The following is a 14220-nucleotide window of genomic DNA, read 5'->3' on the forward strand; positions in this document are numbered from 1 at the left end:
CAGTTGCACAAGCACCCATGTCACAAGTTTTGTCTGTCAGCAGCTAGGGGTGCAGGGCCCCAGAACCCAGAAGCCCTGCACCAATCTCCTCGACAGCTGGCAGGCTTCATGTCTGCAGCGGGGGCCACCATCCTTGCAGCTGTCACCCTGCTGCGCCTGAACACACAGTGTCACCCATGTCACGAGTTTTGCTTGTCCGCAGCTTGAGGTACAGTTCCCCCCAAATCCCTGCACTGATCTTCTTGAAACTTAGCATGCTTTGTGGCCTAAGCAGGGGCCACCACCCCTGCAGTTTTGACTCCCCTGTGATGTAACACGTACACATGACATCAGTTTTGCTTTCAAGAATTTGGGGTGCAGTTCCTCCTGAACCCCTGCACCGATCTTTTTGAAACCTGGCATGATTCATGCTCTCATCAGAGGATCCAACCCCTGCAAGTTTCATCCAAATCAGACAAAAAACAACAAAATTATAGATATTTCACTGTTTCCCCATTGTACCTTATGGCTGGATCTCCAAAGCAGCTCTGAAGCTTTTCCAAAGTACTTCGAAAGCTCTGAACCACTTCAGATAGCCTAACGGAGCAAGGGCTTCAATCCAGACATGCTGCTTAGGATGCTGAAGCGTCCAAAGCTTCCCCGGATCCGAAACTCTGTCCAAAGCCTTGCACAGCCTTACTGCTAATACCAGGTCTGAATCTGACTGACTTTCTATACATGAGGACTAGTTTGCCATAGGTCATTGTAAAGAAAGGAAGCCATGTAGCTCTTTAACCCTAGTATCTGGCAAATTACAAGGATATTAGAAAAAAAATATTAGAGAAAATCAGTCTCTCCCTCTCCCTCCCCCTCCCCACCCCCAACCCCCCATAATGAATGCTTTTTCTGTAACTGTGGAAAACTCTGTAGAAACACTATATGTAATCATTAATGTGGCAATGCTTATCTATCTAAGGGAATAGCATTATGTACTCTGGGTATTTAATCAGTTGTTATGGTTTTTAGAAGAAACAGAAAGTCCTGAGAAATACCAGCAACAAAATAATGTCAATTATTCTGTAATATTCAAACTAAATATTGACAGAAATCTTGGCTTCTGTAAATGAGGAGCTTTCCTTGCTATATAAAGAGCAGTTTCTGGCACTGTTCTTAGTTCACAGTACATATGTGCAATGTCCTCACAGCATTTTAAACCTTAATAATGAGTACAAAACTATGATAAGCAGTGACAATAAGAATGCTGTGTTTGTAAAAATGTGAGAACGTTTTCTTGGTTTGCATCCCATCTATTTCATATAAAACATAGACCGTAATGGTTTGTAACAATTTGGTAGTTAGCACCTCATATCAACCTGGGATGGTAAAATCCCAAGCTCCACAATTAGGAATTAAGCTGCTTTTGAATTTCTACAAATGTTGTCCATGTCTTGTTTTAAGGTACCAATTTAGCCAACTGTGAAGAGAAACTATTGCCATGACATTTAAATTTTAGTTAGGTCTAGATTTTGGATACCTGCAAAATTAAGGGAGTTCAGATTCAAATTTGTGGTTTAAACCTTTCTGTAGTGCTGGTCTAAATTTTAGTGGTTTTGATTTTTTTCCCCCTTCATAATTATATTCCTGTCACCCTAGAGTTCCAGTCGTACTTCAGCTCAGGAATGTAACTGACAGCAAAGCAAATTACAAGTGTGGCCATTCCAATTAAAGGATGCCCTCTAATCTACAGAACAAGTTCAGTTAAAATTCTAAAAGAAATATTGCTATAGACTCACATCAGCAGCATGGAAGCATTCATTAAATAGAGAGACTGTGAACTGTATCATCTGTATATGGAAAACATGAAATAAGAGGCGATACATCTTTGTCTTAGCTATTTTCTTATTGGACCATAATAGGTGTTCTTAAGAGTTTCTGAAACAAGTAGCAACTGATTAATCATGGTATAACTGACTGAAATTACAATAAGAATTGCTTTCCTCCAATCCTCCCTGTCTTAACTAAATACATTGGATATTTGCACCCTCCATCTCATTATACATCTATAAAGTATGAAAAGATTGGCAATTTTTTTAAAGTTGTTTTCTCCTGTAGCGAACTTTGGCAGGTGATTTTCACTGAATTTTCTCCAAGCAGAAATATACTTTGCTGAAAATGCATGGACAAATTCTCATCTCAGTTTCTTTAATATCATTGCAGTGTAAATCAATTGAATTTAAGGGATTTACATCAGTACAGCTGAGAAGGGAACCTTGTTCACTGGATCTCATTCCTAAATAATCTGCAATCAGATGACTACTGTGCTGAAGAATTACATTTAGACAATCCCCTCTTTTCTGTCTGCCAAAGTTTTATAGACATTGATCTGCTTGAAGTACATAAAGTTAAATCAGGTCTTCAAAAGCCCCAGAATGAGATCACTATCAACAGCAGGTTGGACTTTTTTCCTATCTTTCTAATGGCCTAAGATGCTACAATAAGCCCTATAATCACTGAACCAGTCAAATGTGTGCCCTCCCTGCCCACCCCACTCCAATTGATAGAGAAGTTATATACTGATTCCTTATGATCTCCATCAAAATAACCCCCTAGGTCTCCAATTAGTTTTCAGCCTTGTGAAGTAGGAATATTTCTTTTTCCTTTTCAGAATTTGTAATATCCCAATGACAAAATATAATGACACATCCCTAACATTTTTCTTTTGTTCTGAGAACCTTAGTTTCAAGAATCAGTGTAATGGAGCACAGTGTGCTGACAGGGCCATTCTGTCAGTGAAGGAGAATACATTTTAGCAGTTGCATACTGCATTGGGAAGGGATGGGACTTCTAAGGGTGTAAAGTTATTTAAAGTGAGTAAAATGAGTGTCAAATTTAAAACTAACAAAAGAGAAACCTAGTAACTCTGAAACAGGCCTCTTATAAAAATACTGGTTGCTACTTAAAATAAAATTGGTTGAATTGGGCAACTCTTTGGGAAGTTTAAGTCAGATTTACCTTCTGTGATGATAATCGGCAATGACCGTATTAGCTAACACTAGTTTAAGTCATATAGTGTATTACCTGTTGCAAATGCAGTGAAATAAATGGCCCAAGGATGGCCAAGGCTCCAGGAATAGTATCTGGATAGTTTCCTGCTAGGACTAATCAAAATTTTTGTTAGCTGTTTCTGATAGAACATTTTTTTTAATTCTAGAAAATTTCAGTTTTTCATAAAAAAAATCCTGAATAATCTAAGTCTTGTCTTTGTTTGGCTGAAATACTTCATTATTTGGAATCAGGTGTGTCTAAGAAGGCTCTCATGGGAATGGTAGTTCATTTCCTTAAATTTATAAAGCTCCCCTAATCACCTTTCCCATTGATTTGTTCCCCATATATATTTGTTTCCCATTGATTTGTTCAATATCCCAGCTCATTGGTACCCTGCTAACTTTTATTTGAAAAAAAAAATTCTCTCATTTACAAATATATATATTGTGTAGGTGGATAAGAAGGAATTTTCTGATGACAGAGGAATCCTGCCATACCCTGTTGCATGCTGTTAGTCAATAACAGATCACCAATATGATACTTTATCCTCAGCTCTGTTAAGTCACCAATAACAGATACTTTATCCTCAGCTCCATTTTGCCAAACAGTTGACCTAAGTTGCTCATGGGCACTGGCTGTTTTATTAACCTAACACCTAAAGGCCCCAGTAAAGGACAGATTTTCAGAACAGCTCCATTCACATTAAAGGCCCTGAATGAAGTGGTGAGGTAGTACTTTATAAGAATGAGAAACCAAGGGGGCAAATATCAATTTAAAAAATACAAATGGTAAGAAAATGGTCTATGAGCAACATGTTTTGAAATATTCATGTTTTCTTTGCTACAACTTAATGAGATTTAAACAAATCTGTTTGTGACTAATTGATGGTGTTGACACCATGTTCTAATATTATCAGAATCAAGCTGCTAACTACATTACACAGCAACATTATTTAATACTGACATAATCCAGTGAATGGATTTTTTTATGCACTATAATAGTGAATAACCAAAACAATATGTGAATTTGCCTATGGCTGATTGCATTATTATATAGAGTAAGAGGCCTTTTCTTGTTTATATCAGTGTTTACAGCTTACTGATATTTATACATACACACACACATACACACACACACACGATTTACAGATAGGTTTGGGGTGATCAGTTGCTGAAAACTATGCATGTTATCTTATTTTTGATCAGATCTCATTACTGTTTAATGATGTTTCTGTTTTTTGTGCATCTTTTCTTTTTTGCCTGTTACATTGTATGTTCCTAAATAATTTTTTATTCCTGATAGTTTGATGCAATGATTATAAGATTATCAATGCTCTTGAGCAACTCAGCCACACCCATGGCTCATTCCTGCTTTGAGAAATGTAAAATGTTTACAAACCGCTGGATGACATGCTGAATGTAATACAAAGAATCCAAAAGCAAGTCACTCAGCTATTGGTGCAGAATGCTGCTATCCAGGTGCAAGTGTCACACTCATGATTTCTGACAGAACCAAATTAGGGTCTCACGTTCCTGCTGCTGGATAAATTTTGATGACACCAAAGAAATACCTCACAGTTTTCATTTACTATTCTTGCTCTACCTATGAACAAGCCACCAACCAAACCAGAGCTTATAATCAGCCTACATCAATAGAAAATCAATTGGGAGTTGCTACTACTTCATCAATCCAATCTTTGACAATTTTTTTTCACTTTCTCAATCTGTTTTTTTCCAATCTCATCTCTGGAATAAGATTGCTATCCAGTTTTAGCACATATCAAGCATTTCTGATACCTCAATATTGTGTCAGTAGTTGAATGATGGCATCAAGCATAGCCTGGTTCCACATAACATGTGGAAGCAGCAATAATTGAATTCTTTTATTGACTTGTTTATGCAATTGATAATCATCTGAATGACAGCAAGAGGGGAAGATATTGTCTCAGCAGACTCATCCTTACTTCATGACATTTCAACAGAGAGTTAATCCTTTCCTCGACTGATGGAAGTCAATGTAACTTGGAATTACTTCAAAATTAGGAGGAATATTCTTGCTGTCAAAATGTCTTCTATCTATATCATGGTGGGCTTGGCCATTTTGCTCCTATTTGTGCACAGAAAAACAAACCCAAGACTGTTTCAGGACACTTCAGTACCAGTTCCATTACAAGCGTTTGGATTTGACATGCACTGCTATCTAATTAAACAATTACAACCCTTTATTTATTAACCTGCATCCACCCACCCCCCATCAGACACCATCAACACATATAAGTTTGATTAATCTTTATCAACCTATGAGTCCCAATACCAAACATGTTATTTGCATTTGTCAATATTGGTGTTTCCCATAATTGCATGGATATAAAACTTGCACCACCCTATAAATCCAAAGCAAGCCAACTCCTGATTTTACTGAATCTATTTATGGTACCCTGCTTTCTCTACTCCAGTTGCAATTCCTCCAGAAGTCCTCATTGAGCACCACCATGAAATGCAGCAGTTGAATCTAGACCACTTACTGCATTTCTTCATGGTGATATTTCTTGGCTTTTGTTGCATGACCTGCTCATTGAATAGAAAACACAAGAAATATAATTTAAGTTATTGACAATTATTGGTTTGAAAAATGTTACCAAATAACTGATAGCACATTGCTTACAACAGATCTTAGCCAATACTGATGTAATGATCAAAATGCACCTTTGTGGCCATAATCTAGTCAGGGACTGTCCAACTTGCAGCAGTTAACATGAGGCCTATAGGCACTTGCAGCTGCCTCTCCTGCTGCTCCATGGTGGGGGAGGCCTTGGGAGAGGGGGAACAGCCTACATGGTGGGAAAAGGGAGGTCACATGCCATCAGCCCTGCCTGGGGAGGCAGGGGGACAATGAGCCACTAGTGCTGCCCAGGGGAGTACGCTGCCAGTGTTACCCAAGAGGACAGAGGGCTGTACAGAGCCCACTTGGCTGAGAAAGATCCTTGGTGAGCCACCGCTATAGTGTGCACCCTATGACCATGCCAAACTAGATCATCCTGATCTGGGCAATAATCATGGTGCACACACTCATTCAGTCTTCATGTTATGTTTGTAAATGAATCAAATCTAACAGATCTTTTTCAGCAATTCCTAGTAAAATTCCAAAACTGAACTGATGTATTAAACAAAAATAATGCCAACATCTGTGCTGCCCACATGGACTCAGCAACTGTTCTTGTGGTCTCCTATCAGAAGCCAAGCTTCTGTCTGGACAAACTGAACAATACTCATTAGGAAAACCTCCAGGAAAATTTTACAAAGATTGGCAGTTTGGCAAATTTTACAAAGATTTTCACCCACTCATCAATGTCCCCAGCTGGGTCTCTAATTTTATTTGTCAGAAATAAAGATGGCTCCCTATATTGTTATCTTAATTACCAGGCTTTAAATAAAATTGCTGTTAAAAATGAACATCTTTGCTTTTGATCAATGAGCAGCTTGAAAGAATGCATTCCACAAAAATATTCACTGAGCCTGGTATATCTATACTGCTTTGTATTTGGTTTGCATTTTCAAGGCTGATATGGAAAAATTTATTCTGTGTTCAGTATGGTAATTTTGAGCCTTTACTGGTGACTTTCAGTCTCTCAAATGCCCAAACTGCTTTACAGAATTTTTAAACAGTGTTTTCAAGTATGTTCTACTCCATTTTAGTTTATTAGGGCTATATCCTGTTGGAAAAAATGTGTTTAACTATCCATAATTACCTGTAGGGACCTACTTAAATCATGGTTTCATGATTTTTGCAGAAACTGAAAAAATGGTGATCTCTGTAAAAAAAAATGGCATTGGTTGCAATTTCCCAGGAAATCAGCCAAAAAAAAAAGTAATGAAAATTCAGGAAGAAAAGGTGCCAGATGGTGGGGTGGCATGAAGGGCAGCGCCTAAGATGGCAGCTACCCCCACAAAAAGTGGCTCTCCACCAATCAGTGCCAAGGGGCAGGGCTGCCATGAAATGACTGCACAATCAGTGCTTTGGGTTGTGACCAAGCCACAAAAATTGCTTTCTTTCACCGTGAGTTAAGTAGGTTCCTAATCATGTGGTTTGATTATGGACATCCAAAAGGTATGTCCAATCATAGATTGTTTGGCTCCAAGAAATGTGCATGAAATCCATGATTGGTTTAATTTGCAAAATTTGGATTTGTAAAATTTCTCAAAACTGTTATCTTCAATGATTGTGCTTTTGGAAAAAAAATGCCAAATTTATGTAGTCACAGTCCATTCTGGTCTTTCTGTAACCTTTTAAAGGCAGTGTGAGCCCCAATATGTATTCTGGTACATTCAGATTCAGCAGGGCCCATAACAGTCCAGACAGACTTATTTAATTCTGAGCGGAGATGTGCCATCACAGAAACTTGATCTGAAAAATCTGCTCTCCCCATTTGTGTTCAATTCTTACAAACTCACACTGGAAAGACAGTTAAGAGATTTCCATGAATAATTATGTGTCATCTATGTTCATCTTTATATGTTCTCCAGGATGGGCAGGGGGCACTTTAATTAGGGTGGCTCTCGGGAGCCACTCTAATTAAAGAACTTGTAGCATCTCATGTATTCAGCATCCCACACTTTAAAAATGGTGGTGGGGGCACTTTAACTAAAGCTCGTAGCGTGGGTTGAGTCTGCTCCAACATATTCTACGTTAGAGCAGATATTTGGCATGTGTATAGGTGCCCTATGGGCCTAATCTGATTGAAGGATCAGAATGTTGTTGTAGCGATGGTGGTCCAGGAAATATGAGAGAAGTAAGGTTTTATGTTGATATTTTTTATTGGACCAACTATAAAGTTTGGAGAGATCTTAGACAAGCTTTCAGGCACAAAGTGCCTTCCCTCAAGGTCAACCAGATTGAAGATTTTCGCCAGGGCTACCCTGAGAATCCTAGGTCAAACATTACCCCTGCCGTTACGTCAATAAGGAGTGTAGACTGGGTGGTTTTGGCAGCCACAGAGCACATCTAATAGTGCTTTACAGTCTTTTGCCTGATACTATGAGAAGTCTTTCTTTTTATACCTCTCAGGAATTAACACATCCTACCTAACCTTTCCATTTAGTACAGGTAGGAGATTTGGCCCAGACTAGTGAACAACCTTGTGTACTTTTATAGGAATTTAAGTAATGAAAAGGTTAAAATCTATTACTTAGTTGGTGATGGGGGTTACTATAATTCTCTTCAATGAGAAGTCTAAAAATCTGTGTGCAGCATGTGCTCATGTAGATTCACATGGAGAACTAGGAGGATTAATCCTCTTTTACAGAACATGCTGAGGAATTACATAAGGCTATACATCCTACTGTGCTATAAACATAACTTTTCAGAAAGGGTGATGATATCAAGGCCAAATCACATTTTCAATGAACATGGCTCTTTATCAGAATCTATCTTTAAGACCTTCCTTCCACAAAGGTGTCAAGACCTTCCTTCCACAAAAGTGTCAAATGGCACAATATCATATGCAAATGAAAAGCCTGATAATGTGTGCTTGCTGACAAACTTTTAAATTTGATTATAACTCTTGATGAATATCAATAGAAAAATAACTCAATAAAAATTAATAGACATAAAAATATAAAAACTGTTCCTCTTTCAAACTAATGAAAATGTCATTAAAAATCAAGCTATCCATAAGAAATCTGTCAAGTTATATTCCTGATGTAAAGCTTTTCGACACCAGAGCGGGCAACTAATCAACCCACTAAGACCTAAATAACAAAAGGTAACTTTAAATAACCTTAAATAACAAAATATTTAAATAAGGTGCCTGATGTTTCAAAAATGCTAGTTTTACTCCAATTTTAATAGGAGTGAGACTACAATATATACAAAAGTTTCCAAACTCTTTAAGACCATTCATCTTGGCTGTTGTCTGAGAGAAATGGGATGAGTTAAAATCACCAGATTGTCATGCACTAAGGATAATCTATGCCTTGAGTCAAAATATTAAAAAGATGAACGGAAACACTAATCTGTGGGAAAGAAGTAGAACTAGTTTGTATTCACTATTATTTTAAGTGAAACCAACTATCACTGAATCTGTTTCAATTCACTTTCAAAAGGAGGCTTTGAAGAATGGTGCTTGAAAGAACAGTCAACTTATCTGAATATTTAGTTATGCCCATTCTGAAACTTCTAGCTGAATATACGATAAACCACCTTCTCAACAACAACCAGCAAAGCGCAATAGCATGGGAAATACCACTTGCATAGATAGCTACTCAAAGATCATCCCTGATCAATGCTTATCTAGACTCTTTATGAACACTTCAATGATGCAGATTCCACAACTTCCCTAGTCAGTCTATTTCACTACCTTAGTGTTCTAACGGTGAAGATTTTTTTCCTTATATCCTGTCTAGACCTACTTTGCTGCAACTTCAAGTCAATGGTCTGTGTCCTGCTCAGTGCATCAAGAGAGAAAAAGTGTTCTCCCTTTTCTTTATGTCAGTCCTTCAGATATTTGAAGACTGCTGTCATATCCACCCTTGAGTGCCTTCTCTGTAAGCTGAATGTACCTATTTTCTTCAGCCTCTCCTTATATGGCTTGTTGTCTCCCACCTCTAACTTCTCCATGTCTTTATTAAATTGTGCAGCCCATTCCTGCACATTTTAACTAGCTTTACTCCACGTTTTAACTAGATTTCTCATACAAGGTTGTTAACTAAGAGAAAAAATGGAATCACTCTGTTTTGTTTGTTTATTAAAGTACAGCACATTAGAAAAATAATTATATCATTAGAGTGACACTAGTCACTAAGTATTATAGCTAGAAAAAAAAATTATCAAGTCTTCGTGACATTAAAATAGAGTTTTGACACTGAATAAGCCTCCTGACGCTCTAGCTGGGCCCAGTGTGTCAACTTGGCACCATTAATGCAATTATCAGCACAATTTAATGCCCTTAGAAAATAATTGGGGAAATTGCAGATAACTGATGTTTGCAATATGATCTGAAGTTTGTTTAGTTCAATAGTATTTTTTCCTTTGACTTCAGTGGGTTTTGCATCAATCCCTAAATGAATAAACCTGATGGGTATTTTGCTAGTTGTTGGAAATATAACCTGGTAGATTTATGACATCAGAGACTTTACTATCTCTTTAAATGGAGTCGTCTTTAATCTGGTTGAAGACAGGAAGAGGAAATTAGAGCAGAGTAAAAGTAAGTCATGCACATAAGGATAATGAAGAGTCACATGGCTGTGACAGGGGCTGCTTAGCTTCTCTGCTTTTGCTTGGTGAACTTTCAAGTATAATTGAAGGATTTTAAACCTGGGAGGTTTATAATTGCAACATAGCTTTAACTTTGTGAAGGCAGAAAATGGAAATCTGAATAAACAAAATAAGAATGTTGATGTACATGTACACTGCTCTTTAAATTTTAGAGTTCATAAATCATTTACCACATAGAAAAAATACCACATAAACTGGACTAACAACATTGTATTTGTGCATACAGAAAACTACATTAAAAGAAAATTAAGGTTGCAAAACCAGAAAGGGCGCTTCCAGACGAATGCGCACGTGCCTCTTGCAGTGTCTCAAACCCCTTTGAGATGCTACAAGACACACATGCAGGAACAAAAAAATATTCCTCACACTGCATATTTGCTGTGTGGAGGAAAAATTTGGTACCTGGATATCCAGATACCAAAATAAAACCTCAGTGAAAGAAGCAGGGTAGCACTCTGGTAGCCAGCCAGAGCATCTTTATGGCTGGCCCTTGCCCTGGTGCTGAAGCACATTGGCTGAGCATGCACTCACCAGTAGTAGCAGTGGCTGTCAGGGCTGCTGGGGCCTCATGGCAGAGGCTGCTTCCCTCCCCGAACCCCCCACAGGGCATTGGGGGGTAGTGGGGATCACCTGGCACCTGTGCTGCCACTGCCACATCATGCGGGTGCAGCCCAGCTTGACAGGGTGCCACATGGCACCATGCACTATCTGGCAGCTTGGGGCCACTCCAGCTGTTACCTGGAGTCTGGCACCACTCAGCCCGAGTGGCCCCAAGCTGCCAGACAGTAGCCCCTGCAGGGGGGCATGTGGCCCCTGTTGAGGTATTTTGGCTCCTATTGAGGGGCTGTAGCCCTATTGGAGGGCTGTGGTCCTGTGGGGGGGCAGTCCATTAACTGTGTGTGGGGGGCTGTGCCCTGTGGGGGGCAGGGGAACCACCCCTCCTAAGCAGACCCCCTCATACACACCCTCACACCCACAGTCTTCCCACAATCCACCCACAAATCCCACACCCCCAAGCCACTCCCACAAACCCCTCACCCGCATACCTGGCCTTGTGGGTCAGAAGTGAGGGGGCTGGGGTAGGGGGCAGGCTTTGGGTTGAGAATGAGGGGCAAGGGCAGGGGCAGGGCACTGGCATATCAGTGCTGCTCAGTGCTGTACATCATGGTGAGTGAAGTGGGTAGGGACAGGTCTGATTTTTCTATGACAAAGAGGCCAAGAGTCAATGCCAAACTGTATAGATATTTAGAATGTATTTTATTACAATGATAGAGGCACTGGTAGGCTTCCAAATTGCTTTAAAATTATAAATATATCAATAAAACATTGCGCAACTGATTTGATCAATCTCTCTCTCTGTATGTGTTTGTGTGTATATATGTCTAGTGGTCTTTTGTTTTACTTGTGGAAGAACATGGATTTTGGGGTATCTTAAAGAGTGGGTTTAGGATTTTTTTATCAGGGGTTTTGCAGTTTTTAAATAGGGAACACCAGAATTCCTGCTAGTGAGCCAAGTGGCAGGACCCAGGGAGAGGAGCCTGCTCAGAGCTGGCACCCGGGACCCAGCTGGAGGTGGCTGACCTCCTGGCCACTTGGGGTCAGGAGGAAATGCATTGACAGTTCAAGGTAGTCCACCACACTGAGAATATCTTCTGGGTGATAGCAATAGCAATAGTGCTGCACAAAAGCCAACTGTGCAGCCACAGCCCACTGGCCCAGCAGTGTAGATGCCTCTAATGGATGTGCAGACCCCTTTTGGGTCTGGTAGGCATGAAGCCTTGGGGCTACATGCTGTCACAGGTGTGCAGCAGGTCACAACCAGGCAGCAGCCCCCACTGCCAGATTGCTACAGTGGATAGAGGGTGCAGGAAACTCTCACTCTTCAGCAGTCCAGCTGGCACAAGGGATAGTGTCCCCAGGTACCAATTGGCTGACTCCCAGAAGCTCCTGAGAGCGAGTAGCCCTGAGCTACTTGCCAGGGCAGGTTTTTATACTGCTGGGCCAGCCTCTAGTTCCCCCTGGATGCAGATCTGGGAGGAGCCAGGCAGGGTTATTTTGCCCCAAGTGGCACAATTTCTATTTGAGCTGCTGCAAGTGCATGCGCCTGCATGCGTGGATGTGTCCAAAGGTGGTGGGGCAAGTGGTGGTGCAGAGGTTAATGCAGCTGTCAGTCACCTCTGGCACCAACATATATTGCCAAGGGGGCTCTGTGCTTGGGAATGTGGGGGTCGACCTTACTTCCACTCCCCAAATTCCTGGACCCTCTGGGAGCTCGAGGGGCCAGACAACACAACTACATGGGCCAGATCCAGTTGGGGAAGGGGGGGGGGCATAAATTTGACACCTCTGCTTTAGAGCTTTGTCCATCTCAACTGTTGCAGCATATTTCACAGCTAAGATAAATCTGGCATTCTATAACCTTTACAGTCATTGTTGTTTACTTTTTCCACACTTGGACAAGTATTTGATTAAAAGCATTGTTTTGGATTCATGTGTGAGATTTATTTTTTAAATGCAAGATGAGATGCTGCTTCATTATTTGGCTCTGTGAGAGAGGGTTTTTGAAATCAGCCTATATGGGTTGGTTAAAAGCAGCAAAGAAAGCCATTTGCAAGGCACAAGTTTTATTGGTCCATAAAACCTCTGGAAGCATTCTTGAGTGCTATTCACTAGCACTTTATTAACTATTTTATAAATAATGGGAAGATCTGGTAGCAACACCTTTATCCAGTTTGCATAATACTTCCATTATAAAAGCTGGGGATTTTTTGTGAGAAATACTAATGCCTCTGTCGTTTGCAACAGGGCTTTTGTATTCAGCAAGGAAAAACTGGCTTTAGACAAGGTAGCAGCAGACACATCCACAGATTTAGCTGAGTTGGCTGTAAACTGTTAAAAAACATTATTTCCTTTCTCACACCTACGTTTCCTCAGGAAAATTCTGGCACCTTGTCAAAAATCACAAAACTTTCCACATAACTGTCCCATGTTACCATCACAGAAGCAGTGGGATGTGTGGGTAACAGTGTTGGTTTGAATTTCCACCTCCAATGACCCTCCTAACCACTACTGCTACACCTGGCATAGACCTACTAAGCTGGGGAAAAGAAAGAGCCATCCTGGGACCTCTGCAGAAATGCCCTGGACCCATTAAGTTTCTTCTGATTCTAGGCCATGTAGTTTAGTCCTGTACCTCAAGCTGCAGAAGTCTATGCTACAGTCATGATGGTTCAGGGTTAAGCTCTCATGATAATACATGATTGGATGGTTGTTGAAGATCAACACAATAAAATCTGTGGTTTTCATTGTCCTTTATAAACAACTTAGGAAATCATATGTATAAAAACAGCTATGGTAAAAGACCACTTAGTGTACTAAACCTAGCATTAGCACATTAGGAAGTGTGCCAGATTTACGCTTGCTTTTGAGACTGATTTCCTCTCTTGTACATATGCATATTATCTTGAATTTGATCACATACTGTTTTTGCCACAGGGCTACTATCACATTTTTGGAATGCAGGATGGATACACAGAGAGCACCATATTAGGGTTGTGTAGGCATCAATAAATCTGGCATTTCCTAACTTTTGACTTTGCAACCCATTTTTTTAAGCCAGGTTATTGTTTGCTTTGTGCTTTGTATGGAACACAAAGATGTTGTACTCTTTTATCCTCTGCCTTAATCCAGCCTTGCCCACAAACACCTCTCAGAGGGGTTACATCAGGGGTGGGCAATTATTTTGGGCGGGGGTGCTGCTTACTGAGTTTTGGCAAGCCATCAAGGGCTGCATGACAGGCAGCCAGGGGCAGATAAAAAATTTAGAAAATTAATATTTAGGGGACCGGCAGGCCGGATAGAATGGCCTGGTGGGCCACATTTTGCCCACCCCCGATACATAGGTAGAGTGTGTATGTATGCATA

This window comes from Gavialis gangeticus, unplaced genomic scaffold (genome assembly GCF_001723915.1).
Source record: "Gavialis gangeticus isolate Ggan-Ray unplaced genomic scaffold, GavGan_comp1, whole genome shotgun sequence".
In the NCBI taxonomy this organism is placed as follows: domain Eukaryota; kingdom Metazoa; phylum Chordata; order Crocodylia; family Gavialidae; genus Gavialis; species Gavialis gangeticus.